This window comes from Aphis gossypii, chromosome 2 (assembly GCF_020184175.1).
Source record: "Aphis gossypii isolate Hap1 chromosome 2, ASM2018417v2, whole genome shotgun sequence".
NCBI lineage: Eukaryota > Metazoa > Arthropoda > Insecta > Hemiptera > Aphididae > Aphis > Aphis gossypii.
In genome coordinates, this window is record NC_065531.1 from 73,476,740 (window position 1) to 73,495,502 (window position 18,763).

General features: G+C 32.4%; 1 long non-coding RNA gene across 1 annotated transcript in view; it reads left to right on the top strand.

Moving 5' to 3' along the window:
- LOC126550117 (uncharacterized) overlaps positions 1-7,747 on the top strand; it is a 48,977-nt gene extending 41,230 nt beyond the window's left edge. Inside the window, exon 3 of the long non-coding RNA XR_007604165.1 lies at positions 7,548-7,747. This is a non-coding gene — a long non-coding RNA (uncharacterized LOC126550117). The remainder of the gene's footprint in view (positions 1-7,547) is intronic.
- Positions 7,748-18,763: the final 11,016 nt, after the last annotated feature.

Sequence of the window (18,763 nt, forward strand, 5' to 3'; positions counted from 1 at the left end):
CCGCCGCCGTCCCTGTATAGCGCGAAAGTAACAAGGACCGAAAAAAGGACCGTAAAAAAAAAAAAAGGTATTTTTTATCTTTAGCCGATTACACGTCTTGCAGAACTCCCGGAGAGCGCGCATGACGTGTAATAAAAATAAGGAAAAAAGCCCCTCTCCCACTGTTAAAAGCGTACATGTGCGTGAGCATCTCAAAACGCGTGACGCGAGCTAGTCCTACAATATTATAATATATATATAAATGGGTATAGTGTTGCGTATTGCAAGAAAGGAAAAAAAGGAATAAATAATATACTTTGGAAACTAAACATCAGAGATCCAATAGGTACATATATCTTATAATTTACATATAATGGCTGTAGATTTTATTTTTATGTTACATTATAATTGTAGTATTATTATAGCAGAGAATTACAAAATTGATAAGTTATCGCGACCAACTGAATTGTTATCAGATTTTTTTTTTAATTAAGCGTATTGTAATTACAAAGAAACGCCAATGACTGTTTTGACAGAACCATAATAAAAATGTTTGCTAAGTAGCAAGTTAAATAAACGGTTTGATAATTAAATTATTATCTCCATAAACAATTAGTCAACATATTTTATACAAGGAAATCAATAACAGTTTCTCAAACGAAAGTAATAATAAATGCTATATTTTATAATAGTAACAATAATCAAATTAAGTCTTATAAATCTTTAAAACTTTTTTTATTAATATCGTCACTTGAGTAATATACAGGTACTTTAAGTTATAACTAGGGTTATAATAAACTTATTAGAAAGTTTTTGATTACACTATACAAACTAGATCTAAAACAGAACATTTATTTTGTGAATATAATTACCTTTGGTGTTTTGTAATGATTTTAAATAGGTTCATGTTATAACAAAACAATTATTTTATAGTGTTTTTACCAATATTTACTAAATTCTTATTTTAGAATTTATCCGTTTAGTAAAGGTAGTGTTGAAAAACTCACAATTAAATTAACATTAAATAAAGGCTCGTTATTTAATTATTGTTCTTGATAGAATTAAGAAACAATGTTTTGTAAAGCTACGTTCATATTTCACGAGTTTTTTTAAGTTCAAACAAATACGAAATTAGATAATTACATGTAAAATAATGATTTCTAGAAATTAAAATTGTTTTATTTCTTTTTTTTATAATTCTTGGTAAACATTCTTTAGCTCAGTCAAGACATTTTCAAATTTAAGACGAAGTAGGTATAAGTTTTTTGTAGTGATTCAAAAAATACTCGTAGTTAATACGGACATTTATTTTTAGTAGTCATTTTTAAAATGTTTAAAAAACTATTTAGTTACTTTGTAATTCAAAAGATGTTTTTCATATTGAACTAGGTTCTTATAATCGCCATTACATATTATTACTACTATACTATGCACAGTGAAATTTTCAAAAGGTTTAAATTAATTATCAGCTATTTAAATCACAAACCTAGATGTATAGGTATGGTTATAGTGGTTATACGGAACTTCAGAATTTCATTTGAGTTAATAACAGCTAGTACTATAATATGAAATAATATTATAGTAAAACCTCTTATAACGGTTCCCTTATAAATCGGAAATCTCCTTATAACGAAAAAATCAGTTAGTCCCTAGTAAATCCGTCATAAGGAGATTTTACTGTATAGGACGTATTATAATAATATTGATGTATATTATATGCAATTCATCTTAGGTAAAAAATAGTCCGATTTACCTTATTAATAATAAATGAACTCTAAGTACAGTTTATTTTTCAATAATTTATACAATCATAATTGTCTATAATTAATTTAAGTTAAAATAAGTAAACTTAAAAATATTTAAAAACAAATAAAAATAAATTAGTATGATAACAGGTAAGGTATAAGCATTAAGTACCTAATACACAACGATTAATAAATTATACATAATATAATTTCTCTAACTTCAATACTTTATCATAAACCGTCTAAATAAATCAAAATGTATATCTAAAACTTTACAAATCATCAAACTGAAATGATTATGATGATTATTTATTTAATAACAATAATATTTATAAAATATTAAATAACATGACCTCGAAGCAAATATTATACATCTCAAATATTAAAAGTTAGTTTATTATTTTATTTAGATTTACATACTATAGAATATATATGTATATTATTCATTTTAAGTTTCCGTAAAAAAAAAACTTTTGAACAACATCAAACTAATAATCTAATAATTTTTAATAAAAATAAAAATAGTTGATTTTAAAAAGAGTGACACTTTACTGGGTACTTACGTTTGTAATTCTGTAATGAATATGTGTAATTTATATTCACGTTGCGCTGAAGTTAGTTTAAAAGTAGAATAATTAAGAAAATTCAATTCCAAGTAAGAGTATACTATGTATATGTACAGAAAAATAATGGCTGTTCAAATTCAAAATATTTCACACCATGTTTGTACTTCGTAAGCGGAACTCAGAGTAGCCATTTCTTCCAATATTTTTACTACTACGAAATTCATAACAACTTTGGATTAGTCGATTAGTGTATAAATTTTATAATAATTCCGTTATATTGTGACTCATTTCGAAGTCGATATTTTGTTTTCGATTGTTAATTACGGTGTTTCGATTAGACAGCTACATGCACTTAATATTTGTAAGTCACACTCATACCAAAACATGTATGACGTGAAGTTAATCATCAGTACATTATATCGTTGTACCTACGAACGTTGTTCTACGCATATATATGGGTTTGCAAGAGCGAAAAAAAATAAATAATAATACGAATCGTAAAAAACAACCGACCCTCAAACGATTAAAAACCGATTTACCGTCGTCGTCGGTGTATTGAACCCGGAAATATATTATCGGTGCAATATTATATTGTATACGTCATGTACGACGGGGCATTGTCGTTACGACAATATAAACACGATTGTACTACACGAGTAACCACCGAGGAGCGTATGCTCGTCTATCTGCATATGCGGTGAGCATGTAGCATATTATAATATTGTCGAGTATAATAGTGTGCACACTCTCGATCGAGAATGACCGGTTTGGCGAGTTAAACGAAAATTAAAAAAATCGGTCGTTCGGCGGCGATCGATTGGGGTGGGCACGTGGCGGCGACGAGGGGGTGGGAGGGCGCACGAGCCGTTTGTCAGAGGCGTCTCCGATAATTGGGTGGTCAACCCGGGTGTACGCGTTATGTGTGTGTGTGTGTAACGGGTATATGATGGTATACGCGAGGGAGAAAAATAAAACGGAAAAAATGTATCGATCAGGGTCAGTGGTCAGCGAGTCCAACTGGTTTCTCGGCTGCAGCGCACCGGCTGGAAAATATCTTGTTCCGGGCGCGTCGCACAAAAGGGCTACGAAGGGGGGCATGGGTTTGCGCCCGGAGATTTATGGCGTCCAGTTCCGCTTCCGGGGGCCAAAGGGTTAAAAACAACAGTCATAAACATGGGCGCAAATTGATATTGAACACTTTTTAATGGACATTCGACACGCGATTGTCGGCGAGCGATCGGACAATATAACAATATATCGTGTCCCTCCTTGCGGATGAATAATTATAATAATAATATTTCAGTACATAAAATATACGCGTGCCCCGGTCGAAGCGAACAGCAATAAAATATACATAAATATTATAATATTATTATCTCGGTCGAGAATAGTAAAAAAAAAAAAAAAACACATAACAACTAGTGTATGATGCGTTGTAGGCAAATATATTCGTATAACACTAATTTTAAATATACGAATAATATGTACTTGCAGTACAGCACGGATGTGTACAGATATTTTTGTGCACATCGGGAAATGTAAAATGTCGCTATATACTCGTATGAAGGCTTTCACTTGTTATTAGACATTTCATGGGCGTAGCCGCGTAGGTAAGGGGTGTTTTGAGTGTTCAAACACTCCCCGAAATTAAAGATAAAACAATTTTAAAATAAATACTGTGAATTAAATTTCATGTACATCTAGACCGAAACCGCCTCCGAAAATATCTCCTACCTACGCCCACATTTTATATTCTCTAGATTTCACTAAAATATAAATGCATTTAATAGATAACAAACTATTTTCTGTTCAAAAGTTACACGTGATAGACTTTTTAACGACATTTATATTTATAATAAAATTAAGCAATAGGTATTACACAAAGGTATATTGCTTAAACAGTTATCATAAACATGTATCGATGCAAAACCGAAAACATATTTTCTCGTCTCGGCTCTTATAGTTATAATTAACATTTCTGAGTGTTATAAACGTGGTTAAATGCGTTACACGTACAGTGTTTTTAGAATCGTTTATAAATTATTACAACCTGCTATAATACTGTACCAGTTTTCGAAATGTGCACTTTCGGATTTCATGAGTGACAGCGCAACACGCGATTTGTAATTTAGCGGTGCAGAATGACTATGAAAAAGCAAAATAAGCCGTGTTCGTACAATACTGGTTTTGACCAGATGTGTGTTTTGTTAACTTGGAAAAAATAACTTGAACAAAAGAATTTTTTTTTCAATAAAAATCAAATTGTTCATACAAATCCTTATTACGTCGATTATATTACTAAGAAAAAGACGTAAACAGTCGTATTTCCTTAAGGTTTTTTTTTTCCTCGTTATAATATTATATTTTAAGGTTTCGAGTGTCTTGGAGGCAGAACGAGTGATAAAAATATAATATTTTCTGCATTACGTTACGCATGTTATGCAATTAGTGCGTCGCTGAAGACAACGATATCGTATTTTGATATCCGTCAAATAAGGAGCGATGAAAACAAAACGTAAAAAAAATATTCTTTTGACTTTTCGGTCCACGTAGAAAAATTCCGAAACATCTCTCCTCGCCACGTGTAATATTATTATTACAATAATAAGAGCTACGCTCGTATTGTACACCTTATTAAAGTCGTTTACCAATAATAGAGCGTTCGCCTCGCCCGCGCACACACGAGAGTACAACTGCAGCGGTATGTGTGCTTTTATTTTATTTTATTTTTTTTATCTCTCCAGTCTCCGCGCGCACACACACACACACACACACACACATAATAATATACTAACGTAATAATATAATATAGACGTACACATACACGTGAGCTATCAAATTTGAGTATCGAAACTGACATTTTGATAACGAGCGGGAGTTTTTTTTTTTGCCTCTCACCCGCCAGCTCCTACGACTCATCTGCCTCGAGTCTCTCAGGACGAAAACGTATATACTTTCGTGTTTTTTTTTTCTCTCACGAAAGTAAATTGTGTTGTTATACGGTACAGGCACACGGCGCGCGAGTAAATGCAAAATACGAATGATATATATATATAAGTGTGTGTGTGTGTGTGTATTCATATATACTTAACCTCGCGACTTTCTCGCCTCCGGCTACCGCCCCAACCGTTCCCAGCGTAGTCGTCGTCGTCGTAGTCGTCTTCATCTCCGCGTCAATTTGTCTCTGAAAAGACAAAACGACACGACGGCATCCGGTTAGACGCGCGTTTGTGTGTATATAATATACGCTCTATACACGTAGGTACAAGCGGGGACACGTACGCGCTTTTATTATTATAACAACAATAATGAACGCTCTGGGGAGACCTCTGACGCGCAGTGCGAGTCTCACTTTTATTATCGTCACGTCGAGGTAAATTAACCGTCACACTCGCGACAAAGGTCTATACTAATATAATATATATACATATAATATATAACAATATGTAATATACGAATTATTATTTCTCGGGCGCGGTATCTCGAGAGTCGCAAATAACTAGTTACATAACGTTATGTGTATAGTAATGTATATGCGTTTGTACGTTTGATATGTATGTTTATTATGCGTTGTGTTTTTACTTATTGCGTATTATATTACGCGAACCGTGCAAAGGCTCGAAGATTTCATTCAGCTTTTACGCCGAATCGTCGTAGGCGGGTATTGTTACGGTTACCTATACAGAACGGTCATATCATATTATTATCGTTGCGTAGGTGTAAAGTACCTATATCGAAGCAGTCGTTACCGGGTGTTCAGAGATCATCCCGCCATGTATGATCAAATAGTTATAGATGCTATAAATTATTACATTTTTTTTCGTAGTAATATAACGAATATATCATTATATGATTTTAACAAGTGCCCACTGGAAAAAAACCCTTGGTTAGTTTTTTATATAAAATATACAATGAAACTTCGATAACTCAAATCGGTTGGGAGGTGAAAAAAAAAATTCGCGTTATCGAAAATTCGACTTACAGAAAATATATAACATATGTATATATTGTGAGACAAGAGCCAAGGCATTCCTTCGAGTTATCGAAAATTTGACTTGTAGAGGTTCGAGTTATCGAGGTTCCACTGCAGTATAAGTATATAAATATATTTATTAAATAAATGTTAACTAAAACAATAAAAATGAATAGGGCATAATGAATTTTAAATAAAATCGCTTAATATAATATAATATCATCATTTTTGTTCATAATACTATTGTATGGTATTTATTGGTATTTAATTTTTCTAATATAACTTGATCTATTGTTATACGATTTTTTATCAAATATAATAGCATAATATATTGAATTATATTACTCGGCTATAATTCCATGCACGGTATTTATTTCTCAATTTAAATTAGGTAATTATAGTAAACAATAATGATGTATATTGCATATATACCATTAAAATAACGTATGATGATGATGATGCGTACGATCAAGCGTGTGCCTCCGCAAACATTATACTATGCATTATACATTTATACAGGCTATATATAAATTATTATCATCATATTATTTGTCTGGCACATTACACTATATTGTTTTAACAATGTATAACGCAAATACACGTTGTATTACTCGTATTATATCATCAAACGGAATAATTTATAATCTCGAACGATAGTTACATTTGCATACAAGTACAACAAGTGTATGTATATTATGTTAGGACTTAGGAGTACATATAATATAATATATTACATTATATATTGCCGCGCAAGGTAATAAGCATGGAAGACTTCAAGTCTTATGTCACAATTATTATGTAAAATTTATTTTAATCTACACACGCATTTTGTCACTTACTTTGGTAACGTACACAAAGTTTTTAAGAAAAAAGTTTTTACCGTCTCCGATACTAAATAATTATTATGGAGTTGTCTTTATCGTGTCGCAACAAATAAAATATTCTCAGACATCTATTATACAAACGACATTTGTTTAAACGAAGACGGTAATGTACCCTTAACGGTTCTCATTACTTTCGACATCCCCTGGCTTACATTTATACTACCGTCCGTTTGTCAAATTCATTAATTTGGCTTTACGTTATCCTTAATTCCGTTTAATAATGTTTTCTTGTTTTTATAGGTACCTACTCTTTCAAAACGTGTTTACATTTTAGACTTTTCATAATGTTCACTTAACGAAAATTGAGCATTTTAAAGTCTTAAAAAAACATTTGTAAACAAAAAAATCAACAGTGTGGTACACACAGATTATTAAACTATCATTTTTAATTTGTTTTCAGATATTTTACACTACAGAATACAGACCATTGCAGTCGATTCAGAATTTCGACGAAGAATAAAAACAAAACAGATAAAATAAAATTGTATTGTTTAAAATAATTTATATTCATATTTTTTGAATATACACAATTATTTATGAATATAACTTTCTATCTTTTATTTTCTTTCAGCTCAACTGTACCTCCTATAAAATAATTATTATTTCAAAGTAGCAACAGAAATCTAATAAAAAATAGTTTTAACGTATATGAAACTTGATGAATTGGAAGTGTTAAAACAAAATCAATGTAAAACCAGTTACAACTTTTAAGCATAAAAGATACAATACTAATATTTATAAATGTTAGACATCATGATTATATTTATTTCAACTTAAAGCATTAGATTTGTTTTCTCTACAATGTGTGTAATAAATTAAATTACCAGCTTTTATATCACGGCACTTTTTTGTTCTTTTTAATCTTGTAAAATCTTTGAAATATCAAATAATTATTGACTCGCACTTAATAAAATATTGCTTATACATAATTGTTTAAAGAAGTGAATTGTTAAACTTCTAAAACTCAAGCTTTATGCACTACCGACAGATATAACTAATAGATGATATTATATTTTAACAGTTGAAATTTCGTTTTAGTAAATTTTTCATTTCTTCGAAAAGTTAGAAATCAAATAGAAAAATAAAAACGATTATTCCATTCATTTAAATCTGTCCTACGTGTTTTAATATTAATGTGTTGAATTCCCAATTTCAGATTACACAATATATGTATTATTTTGAACACTTATCAAAGAATTTTATGTTGTTTGGGGGGGGGGGGGGGGGGTGGAGCATTAAAAAAAAATAATAATAATAAAAGATAATTAAAATTAAAAACGGACGAATTATTACATCCATATTATAATATAGATTGAGTGATTTAGCGTGTACACTAACATTAAACTATATGTACGAGAATTCGACGCATTATATATAATATCGTACATTATGCCATTATGGGCTGCTTAATGACTTTTCCAATACGGCCATTATGGGGGAGGCGGACGCCTGCTATATTACGCTATACACAGTATATAACTACGTCATTTCATTACACATATATCGAAGCTTAACTGTTTAAGGTCGACGACGCAAGCCACTTAGCCACACCAGATGTGCATAATTGCAGTTCGAGTGAAGCACTATCGTTTCAATCGGAACACCCTTTGACCAAACACCCTACGATAATGCTTTCGATTAGTGATTCGTTGACCAATGGTGGCGGACGTCCGAATGTATCGTAAATAGCATACGCGTTATTCGTATATATACCATTCGGTTCATGACTACTGCAGTCACATATCAAATTCACTTAATATTTCTTTAAATTTCTACCGAACGCAGACACCATGTTTGGTTGTGTTGAAAGTCTTATGAGGTACGGATTGCTTTTTGAGAAAGTCGACTCCACTTAAATATTCCCTTATGTAAAATTGACTTCGAGATCCACAAACGAAGTACCCGATCATCTGTTCCTTTCTACGTTCTTCCCAAAATCTCTAACTTTACTTAGGTAACGTCAACGACTTCAAAGGTTGGGTTATTTTTCTTGTTAAAACGTCTCAGCTTTGTTAATATTATTAATATTATCGTAACGCCTTAATCAATTTATAAAACATTAAATATATTTTCAAATTGCTTATAAAATAAATAGTTATTGATAAATAATTTCAATAGTAAATTTGAAAGGTTTGTAATAATTTATGGCCTATCGTTTACATTTACATTTCCAAGTACAACTATTTGAACTGTGTGTGTATAGACATTTAGGTTTATAGGTACTAATTATACGCTCAGCCGAGATTTGAATATAGCTTAATGTTAGAGCATCACATTATGTTATGTATATATATAGTAGGCCATGATTTTGTTTGCTCGAGTTTTAAAACCGAGCGTTTTCAATAAGACGCGCATTAGGGGCAGGCTGCTGACAAGAAACGCGTTTAACGTAAAATCTCGTATTTTATATTCATAACACGTACGGCGTACCTATACCGAGAAAAATGAATAAAGCTGCAATGCCAATAATGATTATATCATCGCACTTGAACATCACGAATAAATATATATATAGTGCTGGGCAAGTGCAGTGAAACGGCTGATTTAAAAAATAGATTATTGTATTTTCGTTGATGGCTTTGCCTAAGAAATGAGCCCACACGTATCCGACGCGATACAATTATCGTTTTGCGTTGTATCTACTCCTCGGCGAGGCGTTTATAGTGTTCCCGATACAACGTTAATGTGCTCGATGGTACGAAACGAACTTATTATGTATTATAATATTACATTATTCGATAAAAAAGTTGTTTGAGATTCGTGTATGTTTCGTGACTACTCTATAACTTCAAGCAAATCTATAGCTCTAGGAATCGCGTTTCACGATGAAAAACCAGAGGAGGACTTCGAAGATAATATACTCTACAACAACAACGTGGAAAACTTTTAAACCGATTAAAATATAAATAAATATGCCGCGCGTGTCGTATTTTTTCATAATATAAGGCAATGGCATATAATACTCTGCCGTCTTGCAGTGACTGAACAGTATCGATATTATATTATTGGCTTCATTTCATGGAATTTAAAGGATTTTCTAAACACATAAATGGATGTCATACCTTAAGACGTAAATATGCTGTAATATTGAAAATAATAAATTGCGGATAACCCGGGTTAAAGGATTGTGCGAATGACACGAGGTACTCGTGGTAGTAAGTATAGATGGTTAGGTAACAGCTGTTGCAGGTATAATATTATAAATGGAAACTTATACACTTCGAATTTCAATATCTATACACTTAGTTTAAGCTCAGAACTAAGTGAACAGCTTAGCCATGGTTTTGAATATTTCAATCGATATGCTTAAGTATAGGTTTCTATAGGATGATAAGTAAATATATATATATACGCTCACATTCACTTCGGTCTTATTGTTATCCTATGTATATCATTACGAATAGAACTATTATATTACCGTACGCAAAACGAGTGAGTGGTTTAGATATTTATGTAAAAAAAATACCTATAAGTAAATGTTGTACAAAATAAATTTAAGTGTGATAAAAGCATTACGATATTTAACTATTCATGTGACCATCTAGACGGCCAGATATTGTGAAAGTTGACTGTATCATTATATTATTGTACACAAAGCAAATTTAAAATAATTTTTATAATTACATACTATATAGTTTTGACTTATTGATATAATTTATAGAAGTAAGATTTAGTATTGTTTTTAAAAATATTTAGGTGTGTTATTTATTTTTTCGTGAAGTAAGTGCAGTAGTTTATCATCAGTCGACCTATGTTCTAACAGAAAATTATAAATAATGTTTTATAAATGTCTAATCCTTATTTTAGTATACCGATCCGAGATGACGCAGACGGACTCTTTTTTCATTACTTTATAGTAAACAATGTTCGGAATTTTGTATAACAAAAATGATGGAAATCACGTATGAACCAACATAATCCCCACCATTTTAGTCTCACGTAATTTATAAATCCCTGTGTATATATACGATATTAATATTATAATATAATAGGCAAAGACGTGACTTGGACATATAATAGTTACAACGGCTAAAATCCTTAAATTAAAATTCGAAATAAGCCATAAATTAAAATCTCTTTCCCCCTTACCACTAACAAAAAAATAACACAATAATTATTGTATTTTTTCATTGTAAATGTCTGTATGCTTAAATATAAATGTTAATAAAATGGCATATGTGTGTAAACAATCTATAATATAGTTTGTATTATAATTAATAATTTAGCCTTTTTTACCCAATTATTTGAACTTTTAAACCAAATACTTAAATTTTGAATTTTAATAAGGGTTTTAAACATACATTTGTTGGATCACAAAAAATGTAATGTTTTATTTATTTATATAGGGTTCCCATAGGTTAAAGAAAACAAAATAGTTTTTTTATGATTGGATGTAACTTTAGATCTCTATTGTTTCAAAATAATAAAAATTTTATAATAACTACCATGTTAAAAATCTGTGCCATTTAAATTTAACGGAGTTTTATAAAGCGCAAACTCACGGGCATTTAATTCGTCACGTATTACGCCGAGCAGGATCAGTAATAGTACATTATTATATTGTAATTATCAATTATTTTCCGAAATTAACCTCCCATGACAATTTTTCCTACAGGATTCGGATTAAAACCAGGAGGGACGAAAAAGTAGAAACGCATAAAGGGGACTATAAATAGTATAAACGTCTTAGCGGCGGGTTAGCCAAGAGCCCAAGCCCCCTTACAGTGGTAGTTACGTCGATGATTATATTATGCGATTGCATGCAGCTATTTTCGGAGCAGTGGCATTATGATGTATTATGCGGATGGATATACCATCGTATAGGCCTCGAGACGAAAGAAATATATTGCGACCATTACGCGGGGCCGCTGCAGTGAGCGGATTAACTCCGCGAGTGCGTTCAATTATTCCGCCCGTGACACTGATAAAGACCGAACTTTACAATGTTTCCGTCGCTCCGTCGAGTGGCGGTGGCGGCCGATTTAATCGCCGCCGAAACTCGTATTTATATATTATATTATAATGCCGGTGGACGGAGTGGATACGGGGGACTTAGAGTCCCGACAGAGCGATTGGAGAGAGCGCGCGCGCACGAGTACGTGTATGGGGAAACGCCGTTAAAAGCGACCGGTATTAATTATTGATTTACTTCCGAATTCGGACAGCGCACTATACCTACATCCTACATTATACGATTTACGATATTATGTAGTACATATAGTTGCTTATGACTGCAGTCGAAAACCGATCGTTCATTTGCGGTACCTACATCCCTATACGCTATACGGTGTTGTTAAGCTCGCGTATGAATTACTATTGAAATACAATTCATAATATAATACCAGTTGATCGCAAACGGCGTTGTCCACGATAAATTAAATGCTCGCGGATTTACGCGTTATTAAACTCCGTGTTTACAAATTACACACGGTTTGTTGTTTGAGTTGTTTTGACCAAATATATGAAATATAGATCTAAAATTATATATCCTATCGTTATAATTATTATTTATTTCCTGTAATCAATGACGACAATATTGTATAAACTAAAAAAATGATAGTTTTTCGCGAGTCGTATCTATTCAACAATTCTGGGTTCAAAAGTAAAAAGTAAATAATGAAAATCTATACATATTTATCCACCCATGTGGCTGAATCTATTAACAAACAATACGAAAATCATTCAAAAACTGCGGGTCATTGCGGGTTTAGAACTTTGAATTTATATAGTAAATTAATGTATCAAATCTTAGCTGACCCTTCTTGACGTTTCCCTTGATAGATTAAATAATTTCAATTACCCTATCTTAAAAAAAATTTAAACTTAACATATTTTTCACACATTCATATTATGAATAGTTTTGACCAAATATAAAATATGTACAAGTCTATAAATTTTTATGTTCCAAACTATTTTATTTTCTCTTATCAATGATAACCCTGTTTGAGCGTCTCTTTGGAATTTAAAATTAAAAAAAAAAAATAAACGAATTCCAGAAACTCATCCTCTGGTGTAAGATCACTTATATATTACTAGTCTGTGGATTGCATGCACACACAAACATTTCGTTTTATTTATATAGATAACTATAACGCGAGTTACCCCGTTCGCGTTGAACATGGTATTTCGTCATACATTGCGGATACAGTCGGTGAAGACCGGTCAGGAACTGTAAAAAAAAAAATGGAAAAACGATTGACAATAATATACGTCTGAGGGAACAGGAAGGGCGCGAGGGTTACATTCGGGTCAATTGCAGCGAGAAAGGGTGAAGCCGCGCGCCGGTTTATACCTTCGGTCAATATGAGCCGCGAGCGCAGGTGTTTCGACCAGGGGACCCATCAGGTTCTTCCGGGTTCTTCTCTCTGTAACATTATAAACTGCACACATCGTACACGTGAAATACAATACGATATTCGGATATTTTAATACCCTCGTATGGTCGTGGTGGCGTGATTAAGACTCCAGTTTTTTGAGGACTGAGCTTCAGCCAAAATCGGCGAGTGGGTCCGGGTCGGTCGGGCTCGTAATGACTATAAAATAGCTAGTTTGAGGTAATATACCAACAGCTAATGTACTATGTTCAACATGAGGTACAATCTATAAAAAAAAAAATATTGGTTAAAATGATGTATACTGTATACTAGGCGTAATTCTATAAATCTAATGACCGTGATATAACTAACAAACATTGAGTTATGTATATTTTATTTCATTTTAAAAAATACTGGCTAGGTACAAAATACAGTATTATGTAAGTATAAAATATATGCAAGCAATAATGTGGTAGAGCGGATCGTACGTAAATAGACTCGAAAATTAATGAAATTAAGGAATGACGGTGCATCGATAGAACCGTCGATGAGATTACAAAGGAATTTCAAGTTAAAGTCAACTCTTCTATCGGTCGGCATTGTAGTAAACCAAACTCATTTAGAACTGGACAGCGGTTGTGCAACGGATGAGGAGTATTCAAAATATGGCCGGTTGGGATAGAAAATACCATTAAAATTGGCTCGACGATTGCAGAGTCGGAAGCAGTGTGGAAATCCGACAACACTGAACCGTATTCAAGCAGAGGAGTCGCACTAAAAGAAAGCCTTTAGCGGCAGAGTTTAAAGTCGAACGACATTCGCTTTACGGATCCAAGTGTCAAATGTGCCTTACAATTAGTTGATAAAATTTGAGGGTAGAAATTAAGATCTGTGGGTTATAGGACTATCAAGTCTTTCTTACGACTGACCGATGTAATATTATATCTTTCTAAAATCTAACCTATATTGTATGATTCATTGACTTCATTTAGTATCTACGGTAGTTGTCTATCAACTCAAAATTCGAAAAGTTCTACGGCATTCTTTATTATTTTTGAAAGAATTAAAATGTTGACATATTTATTATATTTTGGTTTGTATGCAAATTCTGTAGTCTGAATGGGAGGGATTGAATGCAATGGAGTAGCAAAACAAATAACAAAAAACATTGTTTGTATTATTAGTGTACAACTAGCTACATTGAAAGATGAACGTTTCAAACTATTCAAAAATATTCAATTACTATTGTATATAATAATATAATGTAATGGCAATGCAGTGGCGTAGCCAGCGGGTAGACCGGGTTAGGTCTGGGTCTACCCACTTTTCTCCAAAAATGAATGTTTTATATCGTATTATTTTTTTATTTAATAAAAATATTCATTGACAATCCTTATTACATCAAAATATCGGACCTAAATAAGAAAAATTATCTAGCTACGCCACTGTGGTAATGGTAAATTTTAGTACAAACAAAAAAACTAAAATAAGTACCGATTTGATCATAATAATTTTCTGATGGTGGTGGTAGGCATAAACAATTTTTAGGTCTCATCCAAAAAAGAAATGTTCTGCGCAATGTTTCACTACACTTAAGTACGGGCCCTATACATATTATCACAGTATATGATATAATACTTAAGTATTAGCCGGGGAAGTTAAGGAAGTCCGGAAAGTTATGCGGGCGTATTAAATCGTATATGATATTATGATAATAACATCATTATCTTAGACCGTTATTCAGCAACGATGATCTATCGAGTCGTATACGTCGTCTCGTCGTCGTTTACCGTCATTCGCGGCACAGAGACACACATTTTATATCTTTGCCATTTATGGGGTGACGCGAACGACTTACGATATATTTTTCTTTTTTATCTATCCACCCGTTTATTTGTATAGGTCGTCATATTATAGCGTAATACATGAGTAGGTAATAGCGACGACAGGTATTTTCGCTGCTGTATAAAAATGTGAAACGGGCCTGGGGTTGTTTAAGACATTTTTTTTCCTCAATAAACATCGCGTACACCGCTGCGGTAGATATATTATAACCGATTCGTTTATGGTGTTTCGTGCACTGCGATTCGATCAAAATACGCATCGATCGTATTCGTTTATATTATAGTGAGAAGGTTAAACCACGAAATTTTGATTCGGCAGTAAACTTGTAGTAATGTATTAGGGTGTAAAATAGTTTTATTTACTTTCTGCAGAGTATAACAATAATATATCTATTTATTCGGTGGTGGACTTGGACGTCGTCTACATTATACCGTACATATGATCGAAAACGCAAATAGAACCTAACCGCACGCACAAATTTTAATTTTACCGTTACCTAACGATACTAATACAACGTTTATTAAATATTCAAATGTTTTCATAGATAATTAGTCCAAATACTATTAGTTTTTGTTATTTACACAATTATTATAAACGACTCATCAATAAACCACCTCATCAATAAACCCCACGCGAATACATAAAAGATGACTTCCGAGTTCCAATTATTTATACATGAAAATTCTATGACATACTGCTATACTTGGTAACTTAAATTAAAACTTTACGTACAATTCTGAAAATATAAAAATTAATATGCCAATTCAATAGAAGCAAACAATATAAATAATTCAAAACCTATCTACTATAGATTATACAAACCAAACAATAAACATTATAACTTTAAAAAAAAAAAATGTATATTTAAATTATTATAAACATCAAATTTAAATTGAATCAATTTTTTTATTAATATTTTTACTTTATAACTCGAAAATTGTATAATGTACAATCAAAGTTATTATAGCCAAATAAATTGATTTGTATTATGAATAAATTGTATTGTAATATTATTTTTTAGGTCGATGAAAATGCAAAATGCATTCTTTTGAGACTCTGGAGAGTTTAAGTATACCCTTAGGTACCTATATATAGTGCTGAAATATATATCTGACAGAGTTTAGGGGTAATTAAAATCGAGATCGTTTACAATGACCCCCTCCCCCCCCCGAACTTAGCTTACCCGCGAGTACTGAGCACCATATTGTATTATTTAGACGGTTATAAAGAAGTGTGGCGTACCAAAAGAAACAAATTCAACGAAAAAACCAAAACGATATAAGTTTAACCTACCTCTACATATAGGAATTTAAAAATTCTTTAATGGATATTGTATAGGTGTTCTCGTCTCACGATCGAAAAAATAATTATTATAATACGTATCGTGTCCGCGTGCTTACTATCATATTATTATTATTATTAGTGTTGTTGTTACTACCCCCGCGATGACCGATCCATACGAACGTTCATAATATAATATATACATTATAATATTATTATAATATATATTGTGATGTACGACGGAAGTGAATGAAAATTTCACCGCCAGTGGTCAAAATAGTAGTAAGCGTGCGCAGTCCGGCTGGTGTGATTTATGACCGAGGGTCACGGGTGCTCGCTGACCAATGGGCGAACCCTCGGGGGTCCCCCTTACACACGCACGTCCTATGTCTGTGCGTGTGTGTGTGTCGTGTTTATTTCCTTGTTGTATATATTATAATTCGAACAGAGTCCGACTGGATAAATACATATTATACGTTTGACGGACACGTCGTGTAGGGGTGGAAGGGACACTCGAAGGAGCCGGGCGCAGCCCGAAAAGGGGTGGTCGGAGGGTGTGTGCCGCGGGCCTCTCATTTGTCCCCATTGTTACGCGCAAAACGGTGTTTCCCCTCTCCGAACAGCTGCGGGTCAGCGCGCATATACATATTAAACATATATATACGGATACGTATACATTGTTATATAATATTATTATTATTATATGAATATATTATATAAGTGTATAATATTATATTTTGTGCGTGTGTGCCGCACCTTCGCCGAGCATTGTAAAAATATTATATACGAGAGTTTCATACACTCGCCACCGAATTACGGTGTGCAGAAAACCCGACGCGGGAAATTTTAACATCCGGTTCCGGGCTCGGTGCGTTGTATATATAAGTGACGACGATTCGTGTACAATCACTTGAAAACGAGCGAGGGCATCGATGAGGTACAGACCTACACGACGTGAAATTTATAATATTATATATTATAAGTATACACGACGATGAGCGTGACGTTATCTGAATTGTGATAAGAACATAATATTATACACATGTTATAGACGGCAACTCCGGTAATGGGCTTTCGTCCGTTTCTCACACTCTATTATACGCGTTTCGCGATACGCAGACGACATAATATTATAATATATACGTACCTAATTATACGATATTCGTAATGAATCTGCTGCAGTTGTCCGCGACGGTCCCAAACGATAGAATATTCGTTTTATGTATCAATGTAGGTATAATGATGTTATCATCGATGACGTCATGATATAAAACTACTACAAGTAATAGCCACTTGGCATAAAAACGCAATAATCGACAAATATACCTGTATAGAGCCCAACGTAGTAGATCGTATAAATAGCATTAACAATTATTACAATAACAACTTTCAATAAAAAATAATAAAATACCATCTCATTTCATTTACTTGAGAAAAAAACAATGTTTTTCTGTTGTTTTGTGGAATCAAATGTCGTTATTAATAATTTAATTCCCAAAAAAAGGGGTAATTACATTCGCCGCTTTTTAAAAAAAGCGAAATGGTCTTTACCCCAAAAATATTAAATACATAAGCAAATACCACCAGCTTTCGTACTTTTTACTATACTTGTTTTGTAATTGTACCGTGTGTTATTTTCATTTATAAAATTTAATCTTTATTTATACCTAGTTTAATGCGGTTCGTAACAACTAAAGTTTTCGAAGCATAAAACAAAAACAAAAAAATTAAAACTATTCAGAAGTCATATTTTAACCTTACCTTTTTTAACCTAGCCATTTTATATAGTACCTTCTTGCAGCATTTTCACGAATATAATTATATTTTAATGCTAAAACATAATATTACATAATTATGATTTTAGATGACCGTTTACTTGCATCGTTGTTGTTCATTTCGCTTTAGTTTAGGCATTGGCCGTTTACCTTGAATTAATTTTTCGTAGGTATAATGTACTAAACAAAAACTGGAAGAAATTAGAAGGATCCAATTACGCATGTTTTTACCAACTCAACATTTTACACTGTTAATATTGAATTTTCAAATAATATATAGATATTTCTGTTAAATAGATATATACATATTATACTCGTATTACGAATTAATAATCTATATTATTTTTATGTTTTATACATATATAATACATAGAATCAGTATGACAGTATACATAATAATA